Source organism: Ambystoma mexicanum, chromosome 2p (assembly GCF_040938575.1).
Source record: "Ambystoma mexicanum isolate Mex_15411 chromosome 2p, UKY_AmexF1_1, whole genome shotgun sequence".
In the NCBI taxonomy this organism is placed as follows: Eukaryota; Metazoa; Chordata; class Amphibia; order Caudata; family Ambystomatidae; genus Ambystoma; species Ambystoma mexicanum.
In genome coordinates, this window is record NC_090923.1 from 1296976568 (window position 1) to 1296993317 (window position 16750).

Consider the following 16750-nt stretch of genomic DNA (forward strand, 5'->3'; position numbering starts at 1 on the left):
ATTGTGCCCAAGCAACAGTTCTCTTTGATGTCATATTCACTTTCAGTGATAAATAAGCATTGTCACAAGCTGCATTTCTAACCATGCATAAAGATCTGAAACACTCAAAATCAGTTTCTATAGTGAAGAAATAGACAATTGTTGACCTAAGAAGGAACAAACCTTGTGTAGTTCCCTGGAATTCCATTTGATATCCTGCCATTAAGCATCATAATCCTCCCCGTTCACTAAAGAGGTCCACCCAGAAGTTTCCTTCATGATCACATTTATGCTGCAGAATGTTAGCATCTGATAGTTGATTAAAAAGAGGATCATTGACATTTTTGCTTGGCATTACTGCTGGAATCTAGCGTTCTGATCTCCCCCACACAGAATGAATGATACTTATGCATATGCTATCCATTTCTCTAACACTAAATTTAAAATATTGGCCACAGTTTTTCAAGATTGGGAATCTTTTGGAACATATATATTAATTAATAACCGTTTTATCATCTTGTTCACAGGTAATCTGGACTAAAAAACTACTCAACAAAATTGCTGGGTACATTCTCTAGAAAAAGCTCAGAAGAAAATATATTTCTAACACCCTGAGCCAAACCTATTCTTGGTCTGCCCACAGAGTCCTTGCATTGCAGAAACACAAAACATCTAAAATCCATCTATATAAAGAGGGGAAGTCCACCTTGCTTTGATTAGAAGAGCACTGGTATGCATTCTTATCCTATTTATAATCTCATTATTGTTCAAAAATTGGTTTATGGCCGTGCGATTCCACAAGAGGATGGCTAGTTGTTCGACCTCTTTAGCATCATGAAGAAAACCTCACATGTCTAGTGAGAGCTTCTGGGAGCCACTGCCAATCCTCAGATGTAGATGAAATCATGGGATACAATTGTCTTTCTTACATCCCAGTGTTAGAATCATCAGAAATGCTGACATGCAAAGTTTTTCTACACATCCCATATACTGGCCAGATTTATCCACAAGTACTTTTTCTTTCCATTAACTCTCAGATAAGTGGTGTTATCCATTATCAATTGGGTAACTAGTAATAACTTTTGATTGATTTTCACAATGTTGAAAGTTATATTGGGCTTTCAGTGGGAGTCCATCCCAAGACAAGCAAATGAATGAAGAACGTAGTGTTCTGCTGCGCCAGTGACTTGGGACCGCCGTGATTTCATGCAGTGGACCGGGTTGATGAACGCCCCAGGTCTCGTGTAAGAACTGCTGGTAAACGGGAGGGGGAAAAGAGGCGCTCGTCCCCTGGAATACATAAAGTCATGCGGAGCCCGGAGAGGGAATATATTTGAACAATTAGACCAAGAATCTATCCAGGAGGCTGGTCGGAGTGGCCTTCCACCCTGGTGTGTGGGAGCGTGCGGACCAATTAATTCACAATACCAGGCGTGCAGGGAATTCGAAATTTTGACAATAACAACAGTGCTCAGGGTGCGGCTACAGGTGCGACTCTTGGAAGGATTAGCGACTGCGCCATAGGCAGAGGCGCACCACTGCATAAGGGGGCAACGGATTACGGGCTCTGATGCAACCAGAACCCAGCAGGAGCGGAGAGAGACATTGACGCGCTGGAGTACTGATGCTATTGCCCCGCACCTGGCAGAGCCCCCCTGTGATGAGCTGTAGAGGAGAATGTAGATGCACACACCTAACGTATTCAAAATCTTTAAGAAGTGAGTGTAGATAATTTTAAGTAATCTTTTAAGGTGCGGGGTAGGAAACGTGACCCTGGCACAGGATCACAAATACCTATCCGTACTGAGAAAAAAGAGGATCCAAAGGTAGGAGCCCTCCCGTCCCCTGCACACTATTGGTATCCCGTATAATAACGGTTAAGAATAAATCTAAAATAAAGCATAGATATATGGTGATGTAAAATATTTAATCGTATAATTTCAAGACAAACAAATGCTTCAAATTTTAGAGTTCAATGGTTAAAGACCATTTTAATTGAAGAAATATACATCAATAAATCTTGTGATGCTGAGACCAAAACCAAATGTCAAATGATATACAATATACAAATTGTTTGGGACCTTGTGGACCCAGTGCATATATAATCACAACTCAAGTAAAAAATGGCTGACGCGTTTCGGGATCCTGTCCCTTCCTCTAGAGCCAAGTGAATTGTAAACTGTAGGAAAAATGAAATGAAGAAAGCGCATGTGAGGTTTTTTGACTAGTAAATACTCCTAAACAAAAGCGCTCACCAAGCATGTAAAAAGGCAAAGGCAAAACCCATTAATTGTGGAATGATCCATTAAAATTCCTAAATTTTTAAAGAACCAAAATATCGATCATATGTATTAAACCAGTTACATATTCTTCCAAAGGCACCTATCCTCCAAGGGGGAGTTGGCAATGTGACCAATAAATAATCCTCACAGTAGATTTGTCTGAATTATAGCCGAGATGAGGTGAACAAACATATTAATTATCTACATGAAAACATCACAGAAGATACCCAGATGTTGTTACAGGACACGGATTAGAAAGCACAGGTAAAGACTAACATACCTTTAAATAGTGTTCTTGAAAAGAAAAAGTGACAGCCTCAAGGGCGTGATGTGCGGGTGTCGGTCCTCAAAATTCAGGACGAGTGAACAACTTCTCTGTCAGGGCGGCAATCTAAATGTTTAAAGAAAAATCATATGATATAATAATAACGTCTGAACTGACTAAAACAGAATGTCACTTACAAACTCCAATGAATAGGTGTATGTTCTGAGACATATTCAAAAATGCTAATAGATAACATTTGTTTATATCTTCATTTGGTCCCTTTTTAAACCAATTTTTTTGTGACATTCGTCAGCAGCGGAATATCACTAATTTTGCTCTATATACAGCACCATTGCACTTGTCTCATCATTTAACATTGCTACCATGGAACGTCCTATTTTTCAATATTTTCATTAATGTTGGCTACATTTTAGTACATTAGGTACATAAGCAGTAGTGTCATTAAACTCCATTCTATGATGGCGCCCATGCATCACATCGATTCCTGTATAACCTGTTTGTTCTTAGACTAGATTATAGAGTGGTCACAGTGGCAGGCGATGCTGGGTAGGTGGCAGGTAATGATATCCTTAATATACAATGATATTAACATTCCTACACAAATTAACGTTCATTACTAATTAATGGTGCTCTAAATGAACATCAGATGCATAGTAAATCTTACATAAAAACTATGACAATATTCTGCTTGACAACCCATTAATTCAGCGGGCCGGTTGACAAATCCCGGACTTGTCAATGTTTAACAGGTATTCCACTGTACATTAATACCAACTTCAAGTACACTGCCACTGGTGGATGATGCCAGTGCGAGCTACATGCAGATGTGAACACATACAGTGAGACAATGTTCTTGTCATATTGTAAAGGTCAACAGAAAGTAAAAACATATCCAGTCACATAAAAACATCTCAAGGAAAACTCCTCATTGAGTCCTCTGGGGCTAAGAGTGTCCAGAAGATCTATCCAATATTTTTCTCTGCGTGATAGCGTTGATTGGTAATCACCCCCTCTATATGGTTTTTTGACAACCTCTAAAACCATGTACTTCACTTGGGCTACTGTGTGTGAAGATTGTGAGAAGTGCCTGGCAAGGGGAGATTTCACATTGTTACATCTAATGTTGGACTTGTGTTCCGTTATTCTCTCTTTAACTGCTCTAGTGGTCTGACCAACATACAATTTACCACATGGACATTTGATGGCATATATCACTCCTGTAGAAATACAGGTGGAAAAATCCTTCAGTTTATATTTTTTAACGGTCAGTGGGTGTGTTACAAATTCTCCTTTAATCATATTGTTACAGTGTGAGCAAGCTAAGCAAGAATATGTTCCCTTTTTCCTTGAACTTAACAACATCTGTTTTTCTTTCGGAGGCTTCTCGGCTCTCACTAGCTTGTCCCTAAGATTTTGTCCTCTTTTGAAAGCCATCATGGGGGTTTTTGGGAATAACTCCTGTAGGAGAGGATCACTATGGAGAATACCCCAGTGCTTCTTAATTCATCTCCCTACTTGAAAGCTTTGTCGGGAATATTTAGAGCTATAAAGTAGCGGTGTGTCTTTGTTTTTAACTTTCGGAGTCAATAGTTGTTCTTTGCTTATGGCTGAGGATCTCTCTTTAGCTGCTGTTAAAACTGAATGTGGATAACCCCTCTTCTCAAATTTGTCCATAAGTTTAGTACACTCCATATCAAGGCCTGCAGGGTCAGAAATAATTCTTTTGAGCCTTAGGATTTGACTGTAAGGCAAGCTGTCCAACATAGATTTCGGGTGAAAACTTGAGAAATGTAGTAAGTTGTTCACATCAGTAGGTTTATGGTAGACATTCGTTGATATCTGATTGTCTTTGATTTCCAAGCAGACACCTAGGAAATGTAGAGACGGGGCCCCTCTTTCCATGGTGAACTTAATGCTGTGATGTGTTGAGTTAAGGTAATTGAAGAATGATGTTAGTTCCTCCTGTGTTCCACACCAGATGCCAAAGATATCGTCGATGAAATGTTTCCATAGTAGTATCTTGTCTGACCAATCACTACTTTCCAGGACGTGAGTATATTCAAACTTATACATAAATGTTTTGGCGTACACTGGGGCCATTGCTGACCCCATTGATGTCCCCGTGATTTGTAGATAGTAATTACCTTGGAATCTAAAATAGTTGTTCCTAAGTATCAGGTTCAGTAAGTTCATGATGAGTTGTGGATCTCCTCTGGTTGCTTGTGAATTCAAGAGTAGCCACTCCACAGATTGAATCCCTTCATTGTGTGGGATAGAATTATATAGGCTACAGGCATCCATACTAAAAAGTATGCAGTCATCACTCAATGCTCTAACTTCTTGTATACAATTGATGAAGTCAGTCGTGTCTTTAAGGTAAGTTGGAATTACTTGAATAAGTGGTTGTAATAAACGATCAATGTATATAGCCAGTGGATCGAATATGCTCTCTGTTCCGGCCACTATGGGCCTGAGGGGAGGATCATTCCGGTTCTTGTGGATCTTTGGTAGTCCATAAAACACTGGTGTAATGGGATGTTGATTAATAAGAAACTCACTCGTTTTGTTGCTGATCCAGTCATTTTCTACAGCTTCTTCCACTACTCTCGTGATCAATGTACGTATTTTAAAGAGGGGATCTCGTCCAGCTTCGTATATGTGTTAGTATCATCGAGAAGTTCTACACATTTTCTTATATAGTCCTTCGTGTCCATTACGACTATGGCTCCGCCTTTGTCGGCTGGTTTTATAGTTAATTCTTCATCCTTAGCTAAGGCTTCAACATGATCCAGTTGACACTTCTTCACATTGTGGGGTGTAGACATCTGATAGTTGATCCGTTTTAGGTCTGTGAGGACGTTTTTCTCAAACAAGTTTAAGATCAAGTTCTGAACATGCGGGTCAAAGTCGCTTTTTGGTCGAATCTCTAGCATTTCGCCTTCTGAGTACCTGGTTCTCAGGTTTTCATCTGAGTTAAAGAAAATCTTGAGACTCAATTTTCTAAGAAGCCGATGAAGACAAAATTTTTCTTCAAATAATGTGGTATTATTGGTCGGGACAAAAGATAAGCCACGATTCAACATCTTGATTTGATCACTGTTGAGAATTTTCTTTGAAATGTTTACCACTAAATTTTCGCTTATCTGTTCTTTCTTTTTTGATTTGATTTGCCCACTCCTCGTTTTTCTTTTTGTTTTTCTCTGAGTCCTAAAAAAGCCCCAGTGTCGTTAGGTCTTGGTGATGTTGTAGGCGAGGTTGTTCCTGTGGAGTCCACTGGTGTGGTGGCTATATCCGATGACTGTGGAGTCCTCTTCTCTGTCTCCGTGTTGGGTTTAGAGGTCCCTGGTTGTGTTGGTTCACCTATGCTACTAGAGCTACTATCATTCCCTGAATTAGAGGAATCTGGATTCCTGGGCCTTGTTCTATCTAGGTTACGATGATGATAGTACTCTTGCCAGCTATAGACAATATCGTTTAAGTAATCAAAGGTATCTCTCTTAAACTTCCTAAGTTTTCTTTGTTCGATATTTGACTTGTATGTTGAAAGTTTATCATTAATGTCTATCAATAATTGTGATAGTTCCTCTGATGACTTAAATTCACTAAGTTGAATCTTCAGTGTTTCTACTTCTAAGTCTATCGATGTGAGAGACTTAGATAATTCCTCTATCGTTAGTAAAATAAGGTCAAGAGAACACTTATTAAGAATACGATCCCACTTCTCCACAAAAGCTTTGTTCTCATTGCAAAGCGTGGGTCTCAAATAGACTCTTAAACCCCTAGGGATTTTTTTAGATTTGAAATACTCTACCAACGTGCTGGCATGGAGTTTTTGGGCAATCTCTTTCCTGATGAGTTTCTATAATTGAAATACAATCCGATCAGGGCTGGTTTTACTCTGTAAAGATTTTTCTGTGTCCTTTATCAATGACAGAATATGTTTTGCTTCATCAGCATCAAATGACAAAATCGAGGCGTGTTTATCTGTCAATTCATTAATCCGTGAAAAGGACATACTCAAATGGATAGCAAATTATGAGACTAAATTGTGGTGCTATCTAGTCTTTGTGCCACACTGGTGAGAAAACCAGTGATACAACAAACTGTAGAGGGGAATGTAGATGCACACACCTAACGTATTCAAAATCTTTAAGAAGTGAGTGTAGATAATTTTAAGTAATCTTTTAAGGTGCGGGGGAGGAAACGTGACCCTGGCACAGGATCACAAATACCTATCCGTACTGAGAAAAAAGAGGATCCAAAGGTAGGAGCCCTCCCGTCCCCTGCACACTATTGGTATCCTGTATAATAACGGTTAAGAATAAATCTAAAATAAAGCATAGATATATGGTGATGTAAAATATTTAATCATATAATTTCAAGACAAACAAATGCTTCAAATTTTAGAGTTCAATGGTTAAAGACCATTTTAATTGAAGAAATATACATCAATAAATCTTGTGATGCTGAGACCAAAACCAAATGTCAAATGATATACAATATACAAATTGTTTGGGACCTTGTGGACCCTATAATCACAACTCAAGTAAAAAATGGCTGACGCGTTTCGGGATCCTGTTCCTTCTTCTAGAGCCAAGTGAATTGTAAACTGTAGGAAAAATGAAATGAAGAAAGCGCATGTCAGGTTTTTTGACTAGTAAATACTCCTAAACAAAAGCGCTCACCAAGCATGTAAAAAGGCAAAGGCAAAACCCATTAATTGTGGAATGATCCATTAAAATTCCTATATTTCTAAAGAACCAAAATATCGATCATATGTATTAAACCAGTTACATATTCTTCCAAAGGCACCTATCCTCCAAGGGGGAGTTGGCAATGTGACCAATAAATAATCCTCACAGTAGATTTGTCTGAATTATAGCCGAGATGAGGTGAACAAACATATTAATTATCTACATGAAAACATCACAGAAGATACCCAGATGTTGTTACAGGATACGGATTAGAAAGCACAGGTAGAGACTAACATACCTTTAAATAGTGTTCTTGAAAAGAAAAAGTGACAGCCTCAAGGGCGTGATGTGCGGGTGTCGGTCCTCAAAATTCAGGACGAGTGAACAACTTCTCTGTCAGGGCGGCAATCTAAATGTTTAAAGAACAATCATATGATATAATAATAACGTCTGAACTGACTAAAACAGAATGTCACTTACAAACTCCAATGAATAGGTGTATGTTCTGAGACATATTCAAAAATGCTAATAGATAGCCTGAGAAAGCAAGCTAATGGAGCTCAGAGAGTAAATGTAAAGGCATACCTCTCACTACATATGCAGTCAAGTCCAAGATGGTTAAATGCTCTTAAAAATGCTGCGGGCTAAAGATGGTGCCCAGTGGTAGTTAAGTTCTCAGGATGCAATGAGTTTCTCAAGTGTTCTAAAGAACGAATCCTACAACAAAATAAATTGTCTAGTTATCTATTGTCCAAATGCCCTAATGAATATAGTAGTATTATAAATGCAAGTGACCTATGGATAAGTGCTACATTGAAGGTTCTAATGCTTACCCACGGCTTGGATACAAGTAGACCAAAATGTTAGTAATCCGGGATTCACGGTGTAAGCCGCTCGAAGGCTGCGTCTGAAAATCACGCTCGCGTTTTGAAACTTCTTGAAATACACAGGCTAAAGGCTCCGGCCGCGAGTAGAAAACTGCGGGCGGAGCGTGCCTCTCAAGGGTTAAGGTGGGCTATGCTGTCGCTAGGGAAGCCGACCCAGACTGCGGACTGGTATCTAGGGGGCTGCTTGCAACGATCACGCTTGAATGGGCAACATAGATGACGGACTATGTGCACTAGTCTAAGAACAAACAGGTTATACAGGAATCGATGTGGTGCATGGGCGCCATCATAGAATGGAGTTTAATGACACTACTGCTTATGTACCTAATGTACTAAAATGTAGCCAACATTAATGAAAATATTGAAAAATAGGACGTTCCATGGTAGCAATGTTAAATGATGAGACAAGTGCAATGGTGCTGTATATAGAGCCCCCCTGTGATGAGCCCAAGGAGAGCAGGCAAGTGAGAAGGGGGGCTGAGTGAAGGGCACAGTGCTGCGCGAACCCCAGCGCTGAGGACGGCAAGGCCTGCACTGTATCCACAGCGAAAGAGGGGAGGGAGCCCAGAGTGTGGTCTAACCCCAAGATACAGGATTGTAGGAGAACGTTGGTGTGAACTGGGCTGTCAGACTCTGGGAGCAATGAAAGGAACCTCTGTGGTGGTTGGATCCTAAGACAAGGCCCACATAACATTGTCGGAGGGAACTGAGACGCCAGTTGTACGGAGTCACAGGGCAACATCAAGCGGTTGGGCTGGATTCTAACCACCTACCGGGAGACCTCTACACCTATAAATGAGCAATTGGATCAGCAGGACACGGTCCGCCTTTGAGTACTGCTTTTGAGGTGTCTTACGGAACACAGATCACTAGACACAGAAGCTGAGCTGCCCTAGTTCATGACTGGCGAGGAGCAATCATAGGGGGCATGAATGGGACAGGTCACGAGGAGTCCCGAGCAGAGGCAGACAGCGATCTCTAACCGAGGCCATTAGAGCCACATTCTGATTGGGTCAGTGGATACCTCACCCCCCCTGGCCATCGAGTGGTGAAAGAGAATTGATCATTCAAAGCACGATCTAACGGCAGTAAACACTGCACAGAGGGACACACACCCTGCAAGAAATTGGTTAGTAGCACCGGGCAACTGAGATAACAACGACACCACACACAGGTTACAAGCATAGAGCGCAGTCACAAAGCCCATACCGCACAAGGACTTGCCTCAGCCGCAATTTCCAATTCCAGTAAAGGAGGCAAACATTAGACCAAGCTACATTTTGATATAACTTCCCAGGCAAAAAGCGACAGACAGGTGGAGGGATCTCCGGAGAGATGACCCCACCCAACTCAGTTGGACCCCAACGGGGCGTTTCAGGATATCAAAAGAATGTTTAATCAACTACAGACAAACATACAGTCCTTAGAAGGGAAAATGGGCACCCTTACCTGTATAGTTGACCACATGCAGGTCCGTCTCGACAAGCATGGGGAGAGGCTAGATGAAGGGGAGGCAAGAGTGTCTACGGTGGAGGACAAATATGCGTCTGTTGCCAGAAACATGGGAGCTGTGAAGTGCGCACTGAAGGAACTGGTCGAAAAAAAGGATGATTTGGAAACTGAGAATAATTGGGGTCCCAGAAACAGTGGAACGATGGAACATGGAACCCCCATTGGAAGAGGTAATACGTGAGTGATTGGGACCAGAGGAATTCTCTGCGGTGTGTATTGTGGAAGAACAAGTTACTTCTTACCTTGTATTGTTCTTTCGACGGGATGTTCCTCCGACGTATTCCTTATCTTTGATAATACGTTTCCAGCTTGCTGGCCTCTGTAATTTTTTCTGTAGAGGGAGCTGCGCGTCGACGTCCGCCGAGTCGATGTCCCTCGACAGCCACCGTATCGGCGCCGACGTCACCATGCCCATAAATAGCCACGCGCTGCGTCCGTTGCTCAGTTCCGTTTTGTAGCATAGGAAAAGTCATGCCTGAATTGGTTATTGACCTTGAAGGAGCGTAAGCTGCAACCACAAGGGAAGTATCACTGCGGGGATGGATGGGAGGGGCGATAAGGAATACGTCGGAGGAATATCCCGTCGAAAGAATGTTACAAGGTAATAAGTAACTTGTTCTTCGAAGGGATTGTGTCCTCCGACGTATTCCTTATCTTTGATAGACTCCCATAGCACTGGCATGTAATTGGAGGTGGGAGTGAGAATGTTATGTATCCCTTATGGGATGGACCGAATGTAATACGGCCTTGCCAAATCTGGTCTCTTGAGAAGTGGAGGAATCCAGATTGTAACATTTTGTGAATGTATGTGCGGACGACCATGTGGCAGCCGCACATATGTCTCGGACCAGTACCCCTCTTTGGAGAGCCGAAGAGGCTGCGATACCCCTGGTTGAATGAGCCCTGAGCTTTTGGGGTGGCTCTTTCCCTGCCAGTTTGTAACATTCCAGAATGGCCAAAATAATCCACCTGGAGATGGTTTGTTTTGTTATGGGTAGTCCCAACTTGTGACCTGAGTATCCTACAAACAGTTGGTCTACTTTCCTGATCCTAGCCATTCTGTTGATATAAAAGCTGAGAGCTCGCCTTGGGTCCAGCCTATGTAGCCTTTCCTCCTCTTTCCCCGGATGGGGAGGAGGGTAGAACGAAGGTAAGGTCATTTTCTGAGTAATATGAAATTCAGAAACCACCTTTGGGAGGAAATTAGGCTTCACCTGTAGGACAACTTTGTCCTTGTGGAAAATTGTATGTGGGGGTTTACAGGAGAGAGCTTGTAGCTCGCTCACCCTCCTAGCAGATGTTAGTGCTAGCAATAGGACAGTTTTAAGCATGAGAAATCTCAGCGAACAAGAGTGAAGTGGTTCGAATGGAGTGCCCATTAGGAAGTTTAAGAATAAATTTAAGTCCCATAAGGGAACCTGGAATGGTTTTGGGGGATAAACATTAGTTAATCCCTTGAGAAATTGTACCACTAGAGGAAGTTTGAAATACGATGGTTCCTCCGCAGTGCGCTTGAAGATAGAAAGCGCTGCGAGATAGCCTTTTACAGTGCCAACTTGAAGTCCTGAGTTTGCCAAGTAGAGTAGAAACGATAACACCGTTGGTGTACCACATGAAAAAGGGTCGATATTCTCTTCCCTACACCAGCTGCAAAATTTGTTCCAACGGCAGCAGTATAAAGACTTTGTTGCTGGCCTTCTGGCCGAAAGCAACACCTCCATGACGTCATCAGGGAGATCCCAATCCTTGAACCTCACCCTTTCAGAAGCCAAGCGTGAAGGTTGAGGGTTCTGGTGTCTGGATGGAGAACCTGACCTCCCTTCTGCGAGAGAAGATTCTCTTTGAGTGGAAGACGGATTGGAGGACAGATGGACATATCTAGAAGGTCCGGGTACCACATTCTCCTGGCCCAATCCGGGGCAATTAGGATCATGGTTTTCAGGAATCTTCTCAACCTCCTGATCATTTGAGGAATAACAGGGACTGGTGGGAACGCGTAAAGGAATGGAAACTCCCAATCCACTACGAACGCGTCTCCTAGAGCTTCTCTTGGGGTAAATTCCCTTGAACAGAAAAGATCACACTTCCTGTTGGTGCTTGTGGCGAACAGATCCACCTGAGGGGTTCCCCAAAGGTCGAAGATCTCTTGAAGGACTTCCTGAGCTAGCTCCCACTCGTGGGAGACTGTTCTCTGCCTGCTCAGAGCGTCCGCTGTCAAATTCTTCTCTCCGGCTAGGTGGACTGCCGATAGAGAGATTCCTTCTTGGATTGCCCAAAACCAGAGCTGCATCGCCTCTCTGCACAGTGGCAGTGATCCTACGCCTCCTCTTTTGTTGAGGTAGTGCATGGCCACCGTGTTGTCCGTCATTATCAGGGCATTTCTCCCCTGTACTGATGGCAGGAAAGCTTTCAGCGCTAGTCTGATCGCTCTCAGCTCCAATAGGTTGATGTGTAGTCTGGACTCCGATGGAGACCAATGACCACTGATGGTCAAGTCATTGGCATGGGCTCCCCACCCCGTGAGTGAGGCGTCTGTGACTACTGTTATCTCCGGCCATGGTTGCCAAAACAGTTCTCCTTTCAAGATGTTCTCTGGATAGGCCCACCATTGAAGGTCGCGGACTACCTTGTCCGGAATCCGGAGGAGATCTGTCATTCTCCCTGAGAATTGCGACCACTGACTTCTCAGTGCCCACTGAAGAGATCTCATTCTCAGGCGAGCCTCTGGCACAAGGAAGATGCAGGATGCCATGAGGCCTGGCAACCTCAAAAAGTCGAAGGCTGGGAGACGTTGGGCATTTTCAAACTTGGTGACCATCTGTAGAATATCTTGAGCCCTCACCTCTGGTGGCGAGGCTTTTCCCAGGGAAGTGTCCAGGACCGCTCCAATGAACTGGAGTCTCTGTGATGGTATCATCTGTGACTTCTTTAAATTGAGGGAGAAGCCCAGTTTGTGAAGGAAGTGGCAGACATAATCTAGCTGGGCCTGGGCCTGTTCCGAAGATACAGCCCTGATCAGCCAATCGTCCAGGTAGGGGTAGACGTGGCTCCCTTCCCTCCTTAGACTCGCCTCCACTACCGACATCAGCTTGGTGAAAACCCTTGGGGCGGAGGTCAGCCCAAATGGCAGAACTCGAAATTGATAATGAGAGTCGCCAATTGCGAACCTCAGGTATTTCCTGTGTTTTAGATGGATTGGCACATGGAAATAAGCATCCTGAAGGTCCAGAGATACCAGCCAGTCCTGGAGCTGGAGGGCCTGAAGGATCTGAGAGAGAGTTACCATCTTGAACGTGTCCTTCCTGAGGAACTTGTTCAATTCTCGTAAATCCAGGATGGGTCTCAGTCCTCCGTCCTTCTTTGGTATGAGAAAGTAGGGGGAGTACCAGCCCTTGTTCCTGTCCGCTACAGGTACCGGTTCTATGGCACCTTTCTCTAGCAAGTCTATAATTTCCTGCAAGAGGAGCGAATCTGGAACTTTTAGAGAGCTGTTCCCTGGTGGATGACTCTGAGGGATGTGTAGAAAGGGTAGGCAGTAACCCTGGGCAACTGTCTCCAATGCCCAAGCATCTGACATAATAGCCTGCCATTCCGTCAGATGCTGAGTTAACCTGCCCCCTACAGGTTTATTGTGTGGAAAGGCCTCAGAGTGGTTTGGGGGCGGCTGATGCAGATGCCGAGGGTAAAGAGGCACCTGCTGCTGCTGCGGCCTTAGTACTTTTGACCCGTCCACCTCGGGTGGATCTCCTTTGGCCTCTTTGAGCCGGCTGTCCTCTGCCTTTCCCGAATGCGGAATAATAGCGAAAGGACTTTCCTCTCCCAGAGGTTCCTGAGGGGCGAAAAGGAGTTTGGCGGATAGCAGCTCCTAAAGATTTTGTTGCTGCTTTAGAAGTCTGCAACTTTTCCAGACTGTCATCAGCCTTTTTTCCGAATAGTGAAGAGCCGTCAAAGGGCATATTCAAAAGTCTGGCCTGCACATCTGGAGCAAAGCCAGACTTTCGCAACCACGCATGCCTGCGGAGTGTTGTACTTTCCGCCATGGCCCTGCTGATACTGTCAGCGGAATCGATGCCAGTTTGAAGTGATTCGCACATGGCATCTTTGCCATCTTTAATAATGTTAAGGAAGGCTTCCTTTTCCTCTCCTTCGGGTATGCAGTCAGCCGCTGATGAAGCACACTCACATAGTGTGTGACTGAACCTGGCGAGCGTACAGGTGGCGTTGATGGACTTCAACGCCATACTACAAGCAAAGAAGACTTTCTTCGCCATAGAATCGTACCTCTTGTCATCTCTATCCTGTGGGACAGTAGGGTAAGCGGTCCTACTACTAGATGAAGTTGCCGCTTAAACCACCAGGCTCTCTGGAGTTGGGTGTTTTGATAAGTATTCAGGGTCAGCAGCTGCTACCCTATACTTGGCTGACAATCTTTTATTGACCGCAGGGATAACTTCAGGAGTTTCCCAATTAGATGTAATCTTCCTTTGTAAGGCTGCATGGAAGGGGACCACAGGGTCGTCCTGTGGACCTTTGTCTAATATGTCTGTTAGGTCATCCTGTTGAAAAAGAGGGGAAGGCGCAGACCAACCCATAAATTCAATAATTCTTGCCATAAGGGTTCTATAGGGTGTTTCGGCATGTTCCCCTGGGTCTGGCTTAACAAATTCCACTTCTGGGGAAGTGTCCAGCCCACTTGCCTCATGTAGTGACTCTTGTAGGACCTTCAGCCTTCTTTCCTCAGAGGTGAAATCCTCTGAAATAGGCAGTGTGGTCCTCTGTAACCCAAATGTTTCCTGGTCAGAATCTTCCCCCTCTTCATAAATTGAAGATAGTCCAGGGTACTCTGACCTCTGAAATGGTGTAAAACCCATCTCTAAGGCAGAAGGAGCCAAACTCGTCATTATTGGGCGAGAAAACGTCGATGTCGTTGATGCCGATGTGACAGGCTTCGAAGGCGCCGAGAAAACTGGAAGAGGCCTCGAAGAACTCGAGAGGAGCAGGATCCTACTCGAGGACATCGACGACGGTCTCGGCGTCGTGCCGGAGGCCCTTGGAATCACCGTTGGCTGTGGAGTAGCCTTGGTCTTCTCCTTCATCGGCGTCGATGTCGGCGTTGACGATGGCGTCGAGTCGATCGACAGATGCGTCGAGGAACCCTTTGACAACGGCGTCGATGGCGCTGATCCATGCGTCGAAGGAATCTTCGACGACGGCATCGAAGTTGGTGCCTTCTTACCCGATGGCTCGTGGCGCTCTCGGGTGGAATGTTTCGCCGGGTGCTGCGACTCGCTGCGTTTTGATTTTTTGGGTTTTTCACCCGGGGTATCACCCTCAGCTGTCTTCGAGGGGGTCGAGGCCGCGTTCTCGAAGACGCTTAACATTTTCTTTCGGAATTCCTCCCACTCAGCTTGAGAGCTGTGTTTTGTGGGACAGGAGACCCTTTCTGGGGACACAGAAGACGAGGAAGGGGATCTTCGACATCTCTTTTTTGAGTGTCTTGATCTCGACGAATGGTGGGAGCTACTTCGAGATCTAGAATGGGAATGTTTTCGACGGCGAGGAGACGAATGCCTAGACTCAGCCAAAGAAACCTTCGAGGAGGTTTTGATTGACTTACTTCTCTCGAGCTTCCCCTTGCGCTCCTTCAAGGCTTTTGCCGTCATGGACATGCAGTCCTCACACTCCGAACAATGGTGCTCGGATCCCAAGCACCACAAGCAGATCCTGTGTGGATCCGTTATCGACATTTTTTTACTGCAGTCTCGACATTTCTTGAAGCCAGATTGCGGCGTCGTCGGTTCCGATGAAGATGCCATCGGGAACGAGTAGGTATTATTCGAGTAGATATAGAGTTATGCTGACTGAACTGAGCAGCGACGTTCCGAGGCCCCAAAAAGCACGGGAAAACGGAACTGAGCAACGGACGCAGCGCGTGGCTATTTATTGGCATGGTGACGTCGGCGCCGATACGGTGGCCGTCGAGGGACATCGACTCGGCGGACGTCGACGTGCAGCGCCCTCTACAGAAAAAATTTCCGAGGCCAGCAAGCTGGAAACGTATTATCAAAGATAAGGAATACGTCGGAGGACACAATCCCTTCGAAAGGGTGCATTGGATACCGAGTGGGAAGCGACCGGTCTCGAGGCCCCACCTTGCCTGATCATAGCACACATGTTAAACTATCAGGACAGAGACACCGCCCTTCGCAAAGCTAGGGAAAAAGGAATGGTTACTTATAAAGGGGACACGGTCAGAATGTTCCCAGACTTTTCGGACAAAGTACAGGCCTCCAGAAGAACATACACAGAGGTCAAGAAAAAAACTAAGGGAGAAGAGCATACATTATTGTTAGGGAGAATTCTCATCTGTGGCTAATTTCCCTCACCTAGTGAGTTCCCCAGCAGCTTTGCTGGATTTCTGGAGTTTAATTTTTTTCCACTTGGTAAGAGTGAGGGCTTTTCCCCACTCTTACCTGTATTTTGCTATGTGTTTCCACCTGTTTTTGTGATTGTGGGCTCTGGAGTAAACCACCTCAGTAGCCCCCTTCTTTGTGTGTGTCACACAGCACCTTCTGTGCAGTGGCACAGGGTTGTCGTTCAGACTCCCACCGACTCCATTTTTGAGGCAACTACTGTCCCCCAGAAAAGGGTAAAGTTACCATTAACTTTACTTAGTCAATCTACCACAGATCCAATACACCCCATCTTCCATGGAGTACTGGAAAGGGTTAATTCGTATCCCTTTTTATCTGTACCTCCTAGAGCATTGTTTCACTCTTTTAACATTTAGACATGGCTGGTGGCAGTGTGTCTAGCCTAAATTTCTACCGCGGTTATCTTATATAACCGTGGTTATATTGTAGGCTATTGTGTTAACCTCAAACTTAAACCTGCTTGACCAAATGCTTTTTCTTTTGGCTACAGTGTGGTTTATTCGCCATTTCTTTTTGTTAAACTTCTTCTTGTGTTTTGCTTTGCAAACACAAAAAAGGCAAACCAGGTTTGCCTTCTTTGTTCGCTGTCTTTTGGCGTGCTTCTACCTAGAAGCCCTCCTCAAGGCGCCTGGGTGTCTAAGTGGGCTGAATGTGAGGGAGGGGTGTATCCTAGGAA

At 44.4% G+C, this 16750-nt stretch overlaps 1 protein-coding gene across 2 annotated transcripts in view; it reads left to right on the forward strand.

Annotated features, from left to right (window-relative positions):
• SMIM10L3 (small integral membrane protein 10 like 3) overlaps nucleotides 1-16750 on the forward strand; it is a 733015-nt gene that overhangs the window by 586080 nt on the left and 130185 nt on the right. The window lies entirely within an intron of this gene.